The sequence below is a fragment of the Eupeodes corollae genome, chromosome 2 (genome assembly GCF_945859685.1).
Source record: "Eupeodes corollae chromosome 2, idEupCoro1.1, whole genome shotgun sequence".
Lineage (NCBI taxonomy): Eukaryota > Metazoa > Arthropoda > Insecta > Diptera > Syrphidae > Eupeodes > Eupeodes corollae.
This window is the reverse complement of record NC_079148.1, coordinates 56,835,451-56,848,768: the sequence shown is the minus strand read 5'-3', so window position 1 is coordinate 56,848,768 and position 13,318 is coordinate 56,835,451. Positions and strand designations below refer to the sequence as shown.

General features: G+C 36.3%; 1 protein-coding gene across 5 annotated transcripts in view; it reads right to left on the bottom strand.

Annotated features, from left to right (window-relative positions):
- LOC129944618 (ecotropic viral integration site 5 ortholog) overlaps positions 1 to 12,597 on the bottom strand; it is a 38,313-nt gene extending 25,716 nt beyond the window's left edge. For all 5 annotated transcript variants that reach the window (XM_056054170.1, XM_056054169.1, XM_056054172.1 and 2 more), the window contains exon 1: positions 12,430 to 12,597. The gene's annotated coding sequence lies outside the window, so the exon portion shown is untranslated. The remainder of the gene's footprint in view (positions 1 to 12,429) is intronic.
- Between the last annotated feature and the right edge of the window lie 721 nt (positions 12,598 to 13,318).

Below are 13,318 nucleotides of genomic sequence, written 5' to 3'. Positions count from 1 at the left end.
GGACCTACTGATTTAAGCCGAATCCGAACTGCTAATTTGAGAAAGCACTTTTCATGAAAATTGGTCAACTCCTCGCAAGAGGCAGTACCCGGAATACAGTACAATCTTATTTAGGTAAGAAATAAAAGTGTTTCTGCCTACAATCTACACGTCCCGGTTTTTTGAATATCAAATCACTGTCTCTTTTACCTAAGTGATTTCTTATCATTTTTCTGATTAAAAAATTGGGTCACTTTACATGCATTATTCCATACCTTTTTCTATAATTCTATTTTTGAATTCAACTGAATGAGAAAGAACAAAAATAATAGCATTTACCTGCAATAACATTACAAACATTATATTTATAAATATAAATATGGAAAATAATTTTAGTTTTTATCAACCAGTTGAACGTTAACAAAACAAAAGTCGATATAATTTAGATTGTTTCATTACAATTGATTAGAATGCATTATTTAACCGTTATCGTCCATTGCTTTCTAAAACATATGTATTTTTTATTTAGTTCTATGTAATCAGATCAGGTGATAAAGTTGTTTAAAAAACTTATGACCTAATTTGATTTATTTTAGAACCTCCTCAAGCACCGACATTTGTTTGGTTCCTTGATAAAAATAAGTGGAAATATATGAACGAAGAAAACCCAGATCTAGATAGGATGTACCTTAATCATTCCAGCAAAGACCACATTGATATAACTCAAAACATCGCTTTTATGTTTTGTTGTATTAAGAAAGAAAAGTAGTTCATAACCATAAACTAATCATATCACATTTGGATCAAACCCAGTATTAAAAATAATAAATTTTTATAGTCAACTAACTGTCAAACACGGCTTAATAACATAGAAACATTCTAAAAGCAAGTATCTGTACATGAGTTAGTTGGTAAGCTTTCCACAATCATAAGAAACAAAGAGGAACCAAAAGAAGCGCCGCCTATTGTTAAAGTGATGAAGCACGGCTTTTAAGGTTCAACCTCGCTACTTTAAGTATTTGCTCTTGCGGCTAATTAATTGTCATAACGAAAATCACTTTAATAGGGAATTGAAGCCTTTTGAATTTGAAAGGTAAATCTGTAGGAATTATTGGTATTCGAGGCATATTTACATGTTTGTCCTGTCAAACGCAGCCGTTTAAAATGTAAGCACCAATAATATTTCGCCCAAGTGTACCATTACAACTCAGAGGGACATATAAAAGTCGAATAAACATTAGGTAGGTAGGTAGAAATGGCGATCTCAAGGCAACCTAGCCTGAGATCCAATTGGGGCTGTAGTGCGCCGTTTTGATACCAAAAACTCGTTTGACCTTTGATTGAAAGGGATACATTGATAGAGAAGCTTCATAGCGATTATGTTAGAGCCATTTTGTCGCATTGAGAAAAAAGATTAGGTCTCTAATCTTTGTCTCAGATAGCTCATCAAGTTCTTGAAAGAATGCTTTTCCAAATCATTTCATTCTGGTGTTTGCCAAAGCAGGACATTTGCAGAGGAAATGGATTATGGTTTCACTTTCTCTTGGGTCACTACAGCTACGGCAAAAGGTGTTGTAAGAGATACCCAACTTCTGCATGAACTCCTATAGGCCAATGTCCGGTACAAACCGCAACAATATTGGCTATGTCTTGCCTTGGCCTGCATAGAAGATCGTTTGTACGGGTTTTGTTATAGGTGGGCCATATCTTCCTAGACATAATGCAGTTGGGTAAATTGCTCCACCTTCGGTTTGATTCAGTTTGGTAGATAGAAAAGATTTTACTCTTCATAGCACCAAGAGGAATGTTAACCATTTCCGCAAGTAAGCTATGAAGGGCCGATCTTTGCCTGGCTAGCTCGTCAGCCCGTTCATTTCCCACGATACCACTATGGCCCGGAACCCAGATCAGGCTGACACCGAGGTTAATATTCAGGCTCGCAAGCTCATCGCGACATTTGCTGGCGTAGAAGGCAACACAGGCCTTCTTAACCCGTACTTCAATATTTAGTTTCCAGTTTAGTTTAGGGTCGAGTATAACTCCCAAATATTTTGCACTGGAAGACAATGATAGGATTTGACCATTAAATCGAGGTAGCGTGAAGGGCGGTACTTTAGTTTTGGTGGTAAAGAGCAACAGTTCAGTTTTACTTTGGTTAACTCCTAGTCCACAACCAGTGGCCCAGTTGCTAACTTTCTTCAAAGCTGACTCCGTGATTTCACTAATCACAGAGGTGTACTTTCCTGACACCAGTAGCACCAAATCATCAGCGTAGGCTACCGCCTTCACTCCACATCTCTCTAATTTAACGAGAATTGTATCCATGACCAGAAGCCATAGAAGAGGCGAAAGAATACCACCCTGGGGTGTTCCCCTACTCACGTGTTTTGTTGCGATTGTATTGCCTAGATAGGCTCGAATCTTCCTACCACTGAGCATGGAAATAATCCATTCTTGAATGAAGTCTTCTACACCGAACTTAACGAGCGATTCTTCTATGGATTCTGTAAGGACGTTGTTAAAAGCGCCTTCTATATCTAGGAAGGTGGCAAGAGTAAATTCTTTATAATGGATTGTTTGTTCTACAGTACGCACTACCTCATGGAGGGCAGTCTCCGTAGGTTTAAGCGTGCTGAGAGCTTTCAAGAGGTCATCCAACTATGATTTCTCTAATATGGTAATCAAGAATGCGCTCCAAGGTTTTAAGCACAAAAGATGTTAAGCTTATTGGTCTGAAATCCTTCGCGGATTCGTGACCTCGCCTACCCACTTTCGGGATAAAAACTACTTTGACCTGTCTCCACGACATGGGCACATGTTTGAGAGGGAGACATTCTTTGAAAATTTGTTCCAGCCATGGAGCTTCCACATCATGCAACTTTTGAAGCATAACTGGCAGTATGCCATCCATGCCTGGGGATATATATGGAGAAAAAGTATTGATGGCCCACAAAATATTTTCTCTGGTTATAACGGAATTGACTTGCTCCATATGAGCTACGTTTAGCTCTGTGGTTTCAAGCGATTGCGTCTTCATCAGTAGCTCAAGAGATTCGGCTGGAGAGGCTGTCCAGGTTCCATTAGGTTTTTTAGAAATGAAGGATTACAATGTTCCTTCGATAAAACTTTGCGGAGTCCTTTATGTCTTCGATTGATTGACAGTATTCTCTCCAGCCTTGTCTTTTGGCTGATGACAGGGCTTGTTTGTAAATTTTAAGAGAGTCTTTATACGGTTGGTAAAACTTATGTTTGTGGCAGATATTTTAAATTGTCCTCGTCATTTTCCTAAGACTCGACAGTTCTTCATTCCACCACGAAGGAAGGGTTTTACGGCTATATTTAACTGGGCAAGAGACTCTAAAAGCTTTACTTATAGAAGTTTCAAAAGTTTTCACTTTTGATTCAAGGTCTCCTATCGATTCAGTGAGATTCGGTAAGTTGCTTAGTTTGGAATTCGCAATTAGCATTACTAATTTCAATTGCAGCTTATGTGAGAACACACCGTACTGCCTAAGTCAGTTAAGAAACTCTACTGAGTATGAAGAGCTCTGTTCTGAGTCGATGACAGATTCTCCAAATCAATAAATTAATTGTCATATATGTATATATATTATTTTGTAAATTAGGGTACGCACTTGCAAGTTCAGAATTATTCTGTACTAAATTACAAAAATCTCAGTACTCTTGGCATTGGTTTTTAACCGGTCATCTCCTTTGTTTAAAAGTGTTTCAGCAGTTTCGTTAATATATTGAATATTTAACTCTAAGTGTTGCTTCCGTAAAAATACTCTCAAGCCTTGTAACTACCTCCAAATAAAATATCATCTCATAATATTGGTCCGTTGCGACGTGAATAGCGGACAAACAAACAAACTAACTTTCTCATTTTAATATTAGTATAGATAAGCACGGCCGGACAAAGCATATGTGCAAGATGTGCAAATGCACAGGGCGCACAATTCTGGGGGCGCATTACCAGGAGAGAGAAAATGTAATCTGATCTTGCGCAAACAAATATGTACTACTACTATTTGCCATTTTCTTAACCACAAACATTCTTAAATTAGATTTAAAAAAACATCCATCACAATAATTGTCCTAAGTTATCTCTTGCGTACTAACTATCATTACTTTTATTCTTGCATTCAATGAAAATTTAACTCAAGATATCGCAGAACTAAAAATCATACCTACCTAATTACCAAATATTTCACTCTGTTCGTACAAGAGAAAAAGTTCCATGCCACCTCATATGTGCAAGATTTATTTCCTGGACACGGAGTTCCAAAAGATAAAGTGTAAATATTAAAGATCTATGTGGAGCCGAATCGTTCTTTCGGAGGCATTTTTTTTTTTTTTTTGAAAGTTAATGACTAAATTTAAATAAATAAGTAGCTACTAGTTTTTAATAGAAGTGAAGTATTTTGTGACAAGACAACACCGGAATGTTACTGACTTAGTTGATTTTAGACAAGCTTGAATTACATGGAATTTTAATAAGTAACTGTCGAAGCCAAAGTTATAATAATGGTTCAAATATGAAAGGAACAAAAGCTGGTGTTCAGAATCGAATTGGAACCCTCGAACCAAGAGCATTTTTCGTTCCATGTTGCTTGCATTCCTTAAATTTAGCGGTTAATGATGCTGCTCGGTGCTCATTATATGCAGTTAAATTTTTCGATACAATTCAATGTTTGTATAACTTTTTTTCAAGTTCCACAACGAGGTGGGATATTTATTGCAGGTCTTTCTTTGAAACACCTTTCTGAGACCAGATGGGAGAACAGGTTAGATGCATTGAAGCATTTAAAAACAATATTAGAAGAAAAAGATGAAGCCCTTATACAAATAGGAAATCAATCAAGCATAAAAGTTTTAGAAGATGTAAAAAACACTTTTATTTTAATGCGTTCCAATGAGTAGATTTGTTCAATTAACCCAGCGTATTGCTAGTTCCCTAGAAATACTAAATATGTTTCCTGAAGCTTCATCATTACGAAGCATCATCATACGAAGATAAAAAGACTTTATGCTGATGCATGTCCTGAAACTATATTAGACCCGAAACAAAGATTTAAAGTAGTTTTTTTTCAAAATTCTTAATGAAGCCATTCAATCAATTACAAAAAGGTTTGAACATATAAAATCAATTTTTCATTTTTATGCAACATAAGCGAATGTTTAAAAAATGAATATGTACTTCATGCATTAATTTGTAGAATGCTATAACATTAGGTAGTTTTAAAAATTAAGATGGAGAAGAATTGTTTCAAGAGTTAACCTAATATCCCCGCTTGTTACACCCCATAGATGTGTTCAATTTTATTTTTAGTTCAAACCTTGAAGATTTCGCTCCGAATTTAATAATTGCTCTCCGGTACAAGTCTTCAAAGAAGATAAATTGTAGCTATTTTCATTGCCTTGCTACGCAACCCGTAGCCGTGGCATGATGGTTAGTGCGTTGGACTGTCATGCAAGGGGTCTTGGGTTCAATCCCTGCCTGTGCCACCTTAATTTAAAAAAAATTAATTTTCGTGGGTACTGCCTCTTGCGAGGAATTGACAAATCCTTCAAGAGTAATTCTTGTCATGAAAAAGTGCTTTCTCAAACTAGCCGTTCGGATTCGGCATAAAATTGTAGGTCCCCTCCATTCCTGACAACATTACTCACACACAGGAATGGTTGAGAGTTGTAAGTCACTAGGCCCTGGTTCACAACGGGCTGTTGCGCCACCCCATTTGATTTGATTTGATTTGCTACGCAACTATATAATTCGCAGTTGCTCTATGTAACTCGGATTATATGGAATCTAGATTTATTCGTGAAAATATGCGCCAAAACGACATCTCCTTCAAAAAGAGATTGAGGGGGATAAAACCGGGACCAAACGCCTTCAAGGAAATAAACCGCCTCATCGGTAGGAGAAAACCACTGCCGGAAGTCATGATGAGCAACAACATCGAGCTAACTTCAACGAATGACAAAGTGGAAGCTTTTGGCAAACACTTTGAACAGAGTTTCACTCCAAAACTATCAACGGACCAAGCCTTCCTCAATGAAGTAGAAACCCCTATCCAGTTGATTCAACAGCCAAACATTGAAGTTCAATTTGACGACAACTTCAAAGCCGATGAACCAGCTAATACCCATAAATTCTGCAATCCTATGGAGATAGCTGAGATCATAAACAACTTGAAGCCGAAGAAGTCAACTGGAATGGACGGGATTTCCAAATATATCCTGAAAAGACTTCCTCAAGTTTTTATGATAATCTTGACTATTATCGTAAATAACTGCATCAACAACGGCTACTTTCCAAAAAAGTGGAAGACAGCCAAAGTAGTGGCAATTCCGAAGAAAGGCAGTACCAATATGATCTCCAACTACAGGGCTGTCCCACTTTTCAACAACATCAGCAAAATTTTGGAAGAAGTCATTTTAAGGACACTGAAGAAATTCTGCAACGAGCATAGCATCATTCCCGACATGCAGTTTGGATTCCGACAGGCTCACTCAACGATCCATCTACTTCTAAAGTTTCAGTCTGACGTCACCGCTGCTCTCAATAGCCACCGAGCCACAGTTGGATGCTTTCTGGATGTCGAGAAAGCTTTCGACAGCGTATGGATTGAGAGCAGGCCCTCATCCATAAGCTCCGAATTTTTAATATCCCACAGCCAATAATACAAATTTTGTTTTCTTTTCTTTCTTTCAGAAACTTCTTCGTAGAAATAGATAGTTGCAAGTCAACGATTAGAGACGTAAAGGCTGGAATCGCCCAAGGATCGAAACTTGGACCGTTCCTCTACAGCCTGATGACATCTGACCAGCCAGCGCCAACGGAATGTGAGAACCTGCTGTTTGCGGATGACTCATTCACCTATTCGTCCTCCATGTTTCCTACAATCACAGCCCGAAGAGTAGAAGCACACATAAGCAGACTTTACGATTACTATCAGAAGTGGGGATTAAGGATAAATACCTCCAAATCGGAACTGGTATGCTTCCGGAGACCTGTCACCAATAACAGCCGCTGTAGATCGGCGGCAGTGGCCCGAAACCTTGTTTTGACGTTTCCGGATGGATCAAGGATTAAAGCCAAGAAGAACGCCAAATACCTGGGAATACACTTCAATGAGCTGCTGCGCTGCAACCCTCACTCTAAGGCTGTGATAACAAAAGCCAACATCGCACTCTATCGAGTTCATCCTCTCTTGAAGAAGAAAACTGGATTAAGTAAACCAACGAAAATGTTGATATACAAACAACTGCTAAGACCGGTTATCACCTACGGTTTTCAGATATGGTTCACCATATCAAAAACTCCAGTGGAAAGACTTAATGTCATCGAGAGGAAGATACTAAGGATCTTCAAATCTACAAATCGACCGTCAACGACAGAAGCACTATAGTAATAGTAAAATCTACGAAGAAGCTGAAATCAAGCCACTTGACTAATTCCTTGCACAGGCAGCAAGGAAGATAATCACCAAAGTCGCCAGCCACCCTAACCAATTAATGAGAAGGATGGCCAATCAGGAACGACACCCGGACCCGAGATACCTTGTGGTATGGATATCTTGGACAAACTCCCCACTGCCGACGACGTCTCCTTCTATGCTGGCCTGGAGTCAGCATACTACCGCGGCTGAACACCGCCACACCAACCTCCATCAGGACAACCGGGACTGAACAAACCGAGATGAACCTCGCCAACGACACTTTTTTTTAGCCATCGACTTCATGTTAAACACATGTTAAATTTTGAATTTCATCAATGTATAAAGTTAGGCCCCCTTCTTCCAACAAATGTTTTAGTTAAAGTTATTGTTAAATATTATTTATGTTAGAATTAAGCCAAATGTATATACATTTTTTATGGTTCAATAAATTAAAATGTAAAAAAAAAATACGAAAATATGCGTCAAGACAAGGAAGGTGTAATGGTCATCTTCTGATGAGTTTATGGTTTAGGGTTACTTAGGATACCTCAATAACAAAAAACGCACTGAAAGTCTACCTCCTGGGTAATGTGGGAAAGGCTTATATTGTGTTAGTTTTGTCATCAGTTTATGTGCTTTCCACTAATCTTGCACAGGGCTAAAGATTGCCTGGGGTCGGCCCTGTAGATAAGAATTCAACAAAATAAAGCCGGTGTTCTCTTTTAGCGATACCAACATCTCTGAGATCTTGGAATATAGTGCTTTGACTTAATAAACTTCTTTGACGTAAAGAATTAGGTGTTTTATGAATTTCAATTCCATTATTTTTTAATTCAAATATTACTATTTTACATTGAGTAGGCAATCTATTTATGCTGGAATTTAAGTTTAACTTGACTGCGTTCAAATAACTTACTTAGTCTGTTTTATATTTTATCACACAAATTTTTCTCAGAAAGATGGAACTAAGCAGTACAATGAAATATACAGTTGTGTTCAAAAAAATAGGAATGCCTGTTCTTTTTAGATTAAATCGTGACTTAAAAGTTGTATAATTTTTTTAAATTTATTTTTTCTTTTGTACAAAATAGGTAATCCAGTCTTTTATCATATGCTTAAAGATTACTTTTTTTAAAACAAATAAGGTAGTAAAAACATGAATTTTATCAAAACATAGCCAAAACTAATTATTTAAAATAATAGGAGTAAACAAAATAAAGTATAAAAAACTAAAAAAAATATTCAATATTAAGATTTTTGTGTCAGTATTTTGTGGAAAATCCCTTGTTTTTTATAATTGCTGCACATCTGCGTGGCATAGAGTTCACAAGGGCCTGACAACGCTTAACTGGAATTTGGTTCCATGTTTCCTCGACTGCGTCCCACAACTGCCTCGAATTCAAGGGTCTTCGTCGAGAAACACCCTTTTTCACATCTGCCCATAAATTTTCTATGGGATTGAGGTCAGGCGAATGAGCTGGCCAGTCCATGACCTCAACCCCATTGACCCGAAACCATTCCTTGGCAGACTTACGGGTTTGTTTCGGGTCGTTGTCTTGTTGAAATACCCATTTAACCGGCACATTCCAACTTGCATCACACTGGACATGTATGGGGCCAACACCAGCATATGAAAAACTGAACCATGCCATCACTTTAGCACCTACATGCTTTACCGTTTAAATGGTGTACCGAGGCTTAAACTCGGAATTTTCTGCCTAGAGCCAGTTCCACCGAATGAAACAATTTTGGTCTCGTCAGTCCACAAAATGTTTCGCCATTTCTCTGCAGGCCAATTAGCATGGCTTCTTGCAAATTTCAAACGAGCAGCTACATGTTTTTGTAAGCATCGGCACTTTGCGTGGACTGCGAGCAGAAAGATTGTGTTCCAACAATCGCCTTCTTATTGTTACGCTACTTACTGCCAGTCCTAGATCTTCCTGGATCATCTTAGACGACGCAAGAGGATCCTTTCGGCTGTAGCGAACAATACTACGATCGTCATTTTCACTCGTTTCTCGTTTCCGTCCCCGGGTTTCGACTTTTTTTCATATTTTACAGCATTGGCGATCATTTGGTCAACCCCAACATCAACTTTATATTCTTATAAGTTTATCCTTCATTTCGCAACTTTTTTATGATTTTCCGTTTTTCGTCGGTGAAGTGCTTTCCTTGGCTCACCAAATAACCAAACTTGTTAAGATATTCGATATTCCAACTATTTAATATTAATATTTTAATTTAGTTACTTACTGTTTATTTTTTTAAGTTTTTGATTTTTTTGTACGTACAATATAACTCACACTCCTATTATTTTGAATAGCATGATTGAGAGTAAAGATCATTTGATCTCTGGTTACAAATGTAAACGGTTATGAATTGCAAACCAGTTCATTGTTTTATCATCTTTAATGTCCCGTTATACTTACCGGTAGAGAAATGGGCTGATTACCAGTATACACATGGTAAAAAAACACTTGATCAAATTTTGTAAAAGCACTCCTATTATTTTGAACACAGCTGTAAATACAATTCACTCCTAGCATTCGAATTAGCTTTGCATTTCTTGTCTCTCTTTTCTGAATTGTGCGATAGAGAATTCTTGAGAAATTGAATGATAAAAATTCTATCCTCAGATTTCTGTCAACAAAATTGAAGCATTTTTGCGAATTTTTGTTTATGTTGCTGAGTGTACGGAAAACTCTGAGATCATAAAAATATAAACCGGCCAACTTACTTTTAAACGCTTAAATGACTTTTTAAGACTTTATAAAAACCGAAGAGACTGCAGTCAAAATAGAAAGTCACAATATTAAAAAAAGTCTCATGACTTAATTGCCATCACTAAAAGGCTTTATTCTTTTGAGCTCTGATCGCGTCGTCACATTATAAATGGTTACCTTTTCTGATATCAAGAACAATGTTTTGGGGACTACTTTGGCTCTCACTAAACTTAATTAGATTTTAAAAGAAAGAGTAGAATAATAGAAAAGTATTGGCGTTTTCGAACCTCTATGGCGGCAATAAGTCTATCTAAGTGAGTTTGTGATTATTTTATATTAAGTAGAGTAGTCTAGACTTATTTTTAAATTTGTAAGTAAAAAGTAAATAGAAAAAGCGACTATGACCAAATTGTTTTGGTTTCGTACGACGATCTGTGTTCCCATTCGAAAGTTAATATAATTTTTAATTTATGCTAATTCAAAGCCTAATTTGCAATACAACGAGAAAATAAGGCGAGAATTGTTGTAATTTCATTCTCGTTAAAAAATCATTAACTAATTAGTAATTGTGCCGAATTATTTTTAAACCATTAAAAACTGATTTTTGTAACGAGAAAAAATCCACACTCTAACGAAAAGAATTGAGTCCTTTCGACATCAATAGCTACCCCGTTTCATGGAGATTCAGATTAAAGATGTAGACAATTTTATGTAACAAAACATAGAGCTTTGCTCACAACACAAACAATACATTATAAATATATTTATAATCTATTATTATCTTCATTAAACAGAGCTTTAGATTAAACAAAAAAGAATAATTTGAATAATTAGCATGTGCCTTAAAAGGGGAACATTCTGCTCTGAGTACATTAATGTCTAATTTAAAAGTAAACATCATCGTGTTTGCCGCTGCTTTTCAACTGAAATACTCATCCCATTTTACTAATTACCTCATTCAATTACTTAATTGAGAGGGAATCACTAGTCTTCCTGCTCAGCAAACAGAAATATGACAACCACATTCACATGGAGACATATTTGCAAGCGATCCTTAATAATGCAACTAAATAGAAAAGACGAATCATCATTTTTGATCTGACATCACTATTTTTTTTTTAAACTCATCAGGATACAAGGGATGGCTAGGGCTATACAAATATAGTTAGGTACATTAACTCACAGGTAAATTCCAATTTACTAACATCACCCCTCGAGATTAATCATCAGCAGACCAGAAGAAAAAAAAAAACAAGAATAACAAGAAAAACAACAACAAAGAAACAAGGCAAGGCAGAAACGAAAAACCTGCTAAATTTTGCAATGCTATACGAATTATTTATTTTACTTTACTCGATTGACCGAAATAAAAAAGATACACCACATTGGAGCAAGATGCTAAGCACCAGCTGAACAGCCAGATGATATCACAATCTATGCCATGCAATGGCAAAGATACACAAAAACAGACAACAAAATAAAAAAGAAATCTAATAAATAATTAACAACAACAATAACACCGTCCGTCTTCAAGAGTCAGCGAATGATATGTACATAGATAAAAGTTTAGCTCTCTGGTCTATAGATTCATTTCATATTGGAATGGCAATGGCAACTGGAGGCCTATTTGGAAACAGGTGAAATTTGCTCTTTATTTTTTCTTCTTTTTGTCGGGTGCAGCAATTCACCTCAAGGATGACAGGTAGGTAGTTTAGGTTAGCACAGACTTCGAGGGTTGCCTCTTACCTTCCTCATCGACGACAACGACGTAACAAAATAGGTAGGTACTTATCATGAACCACGGCGAAGCAGCCACCTACATTATTTTTTTTAATAGTTTTCTCTCGATGTTAGCGGAGCTGGGTTAAGCTCCAAACGGGGGACGAGGGTGTATTTTTTCTTTGTAGCTTTTGGTTGAGCGAATGTTGAGGTTTTCGCAAACAAAAAATAGGGCTCTTTGGCCAGATCGTCAAGTGGAATCTCTTCTCTGTACCTCTACCTACCTCCTCCCAACTAGATTTTAGTTTCTTTCCTTTTAATATTTTGTAATTTCCCAAGATAATGATAATAAATAAGAATTGCACAGAGGCGAATAATTTATTCACTTTTCTCTTGTTGGATATAAGAGGAGGAAACTTGTAAGAATTTTCTTTTCTTTTTAATTTTTTTTTAAATGGGTGGTGTAGAGATAAAATATAAAAGAAGAGATGCAAACGTCACTTTGTTAGGTTTGGTTTTCTTTTCATGTTTTACACAACCGAATGAGTTTTTATAAAATGTATCACCTTTTATGCATTGAGGATTGATTGTTTATTATTTGATTTCATAAAAGAACACACACAGATTATTGTGGAATTAATATAATTAAGTTTTATTTTAAATTACAAAAATACTTTTCTTCACTCCAGAGAACACTGCAATCGGTTTTTCTTTCGCACTACACACGTACACAAAAATCGAACACAAACTGAACTGTTCGATTTTTTCTTTTCTATTTCTATTTACAAAAGGGGCAATTGGTATTGTAGTAGATGGAAATGTTGTAGAATGTTAAGGTGGTAGCGTAATGGAAGATGAAGTTGGAGCGTATAATTTGATATTCCTAAAGCATTATTCACATGAGCATGACCAACGAATGAACGAATATTCGTCGATTTCGACATTTCTTTCATATTAGAGTTTTCAATTCGTTGCGAATGAAGTTTGACAAGGAGTCGCAGCCAAACACCATTGACCACCGAAACCAAAACAAGAATGTTTTTTTTTTTTTTATTTTAAGTACGTGTGATTATTTTATTAGTTGAGAGTGTGGATAATGTGGAACTTGAATAAAGTTTGACGGTTAGTATCAACTACAATAAATTTGTTTTCTTAAATATATTAATATATGATATTGAAAAATATGCATCATAAATGAAATAGAAACTATATTTCTATCGTTTTTGTTAAGAATTTATGTGGAAATATGTCTTCAAACGTATATAAACTTACATTTTGTAATTAATTTGTCGTTCGTTGGTCGCGCTCATGTGAATTCTGCTTAAGACTGTTCGCTTACTTATAAAAAATCTGAATTTCACACAACTTGCTTTTATAGTGCAAAACACGACATGTGAAAATGGTTATAAGAAAGATGTTCGGATGCAAATGTTACTTGTTAAGAAGCCAAACATA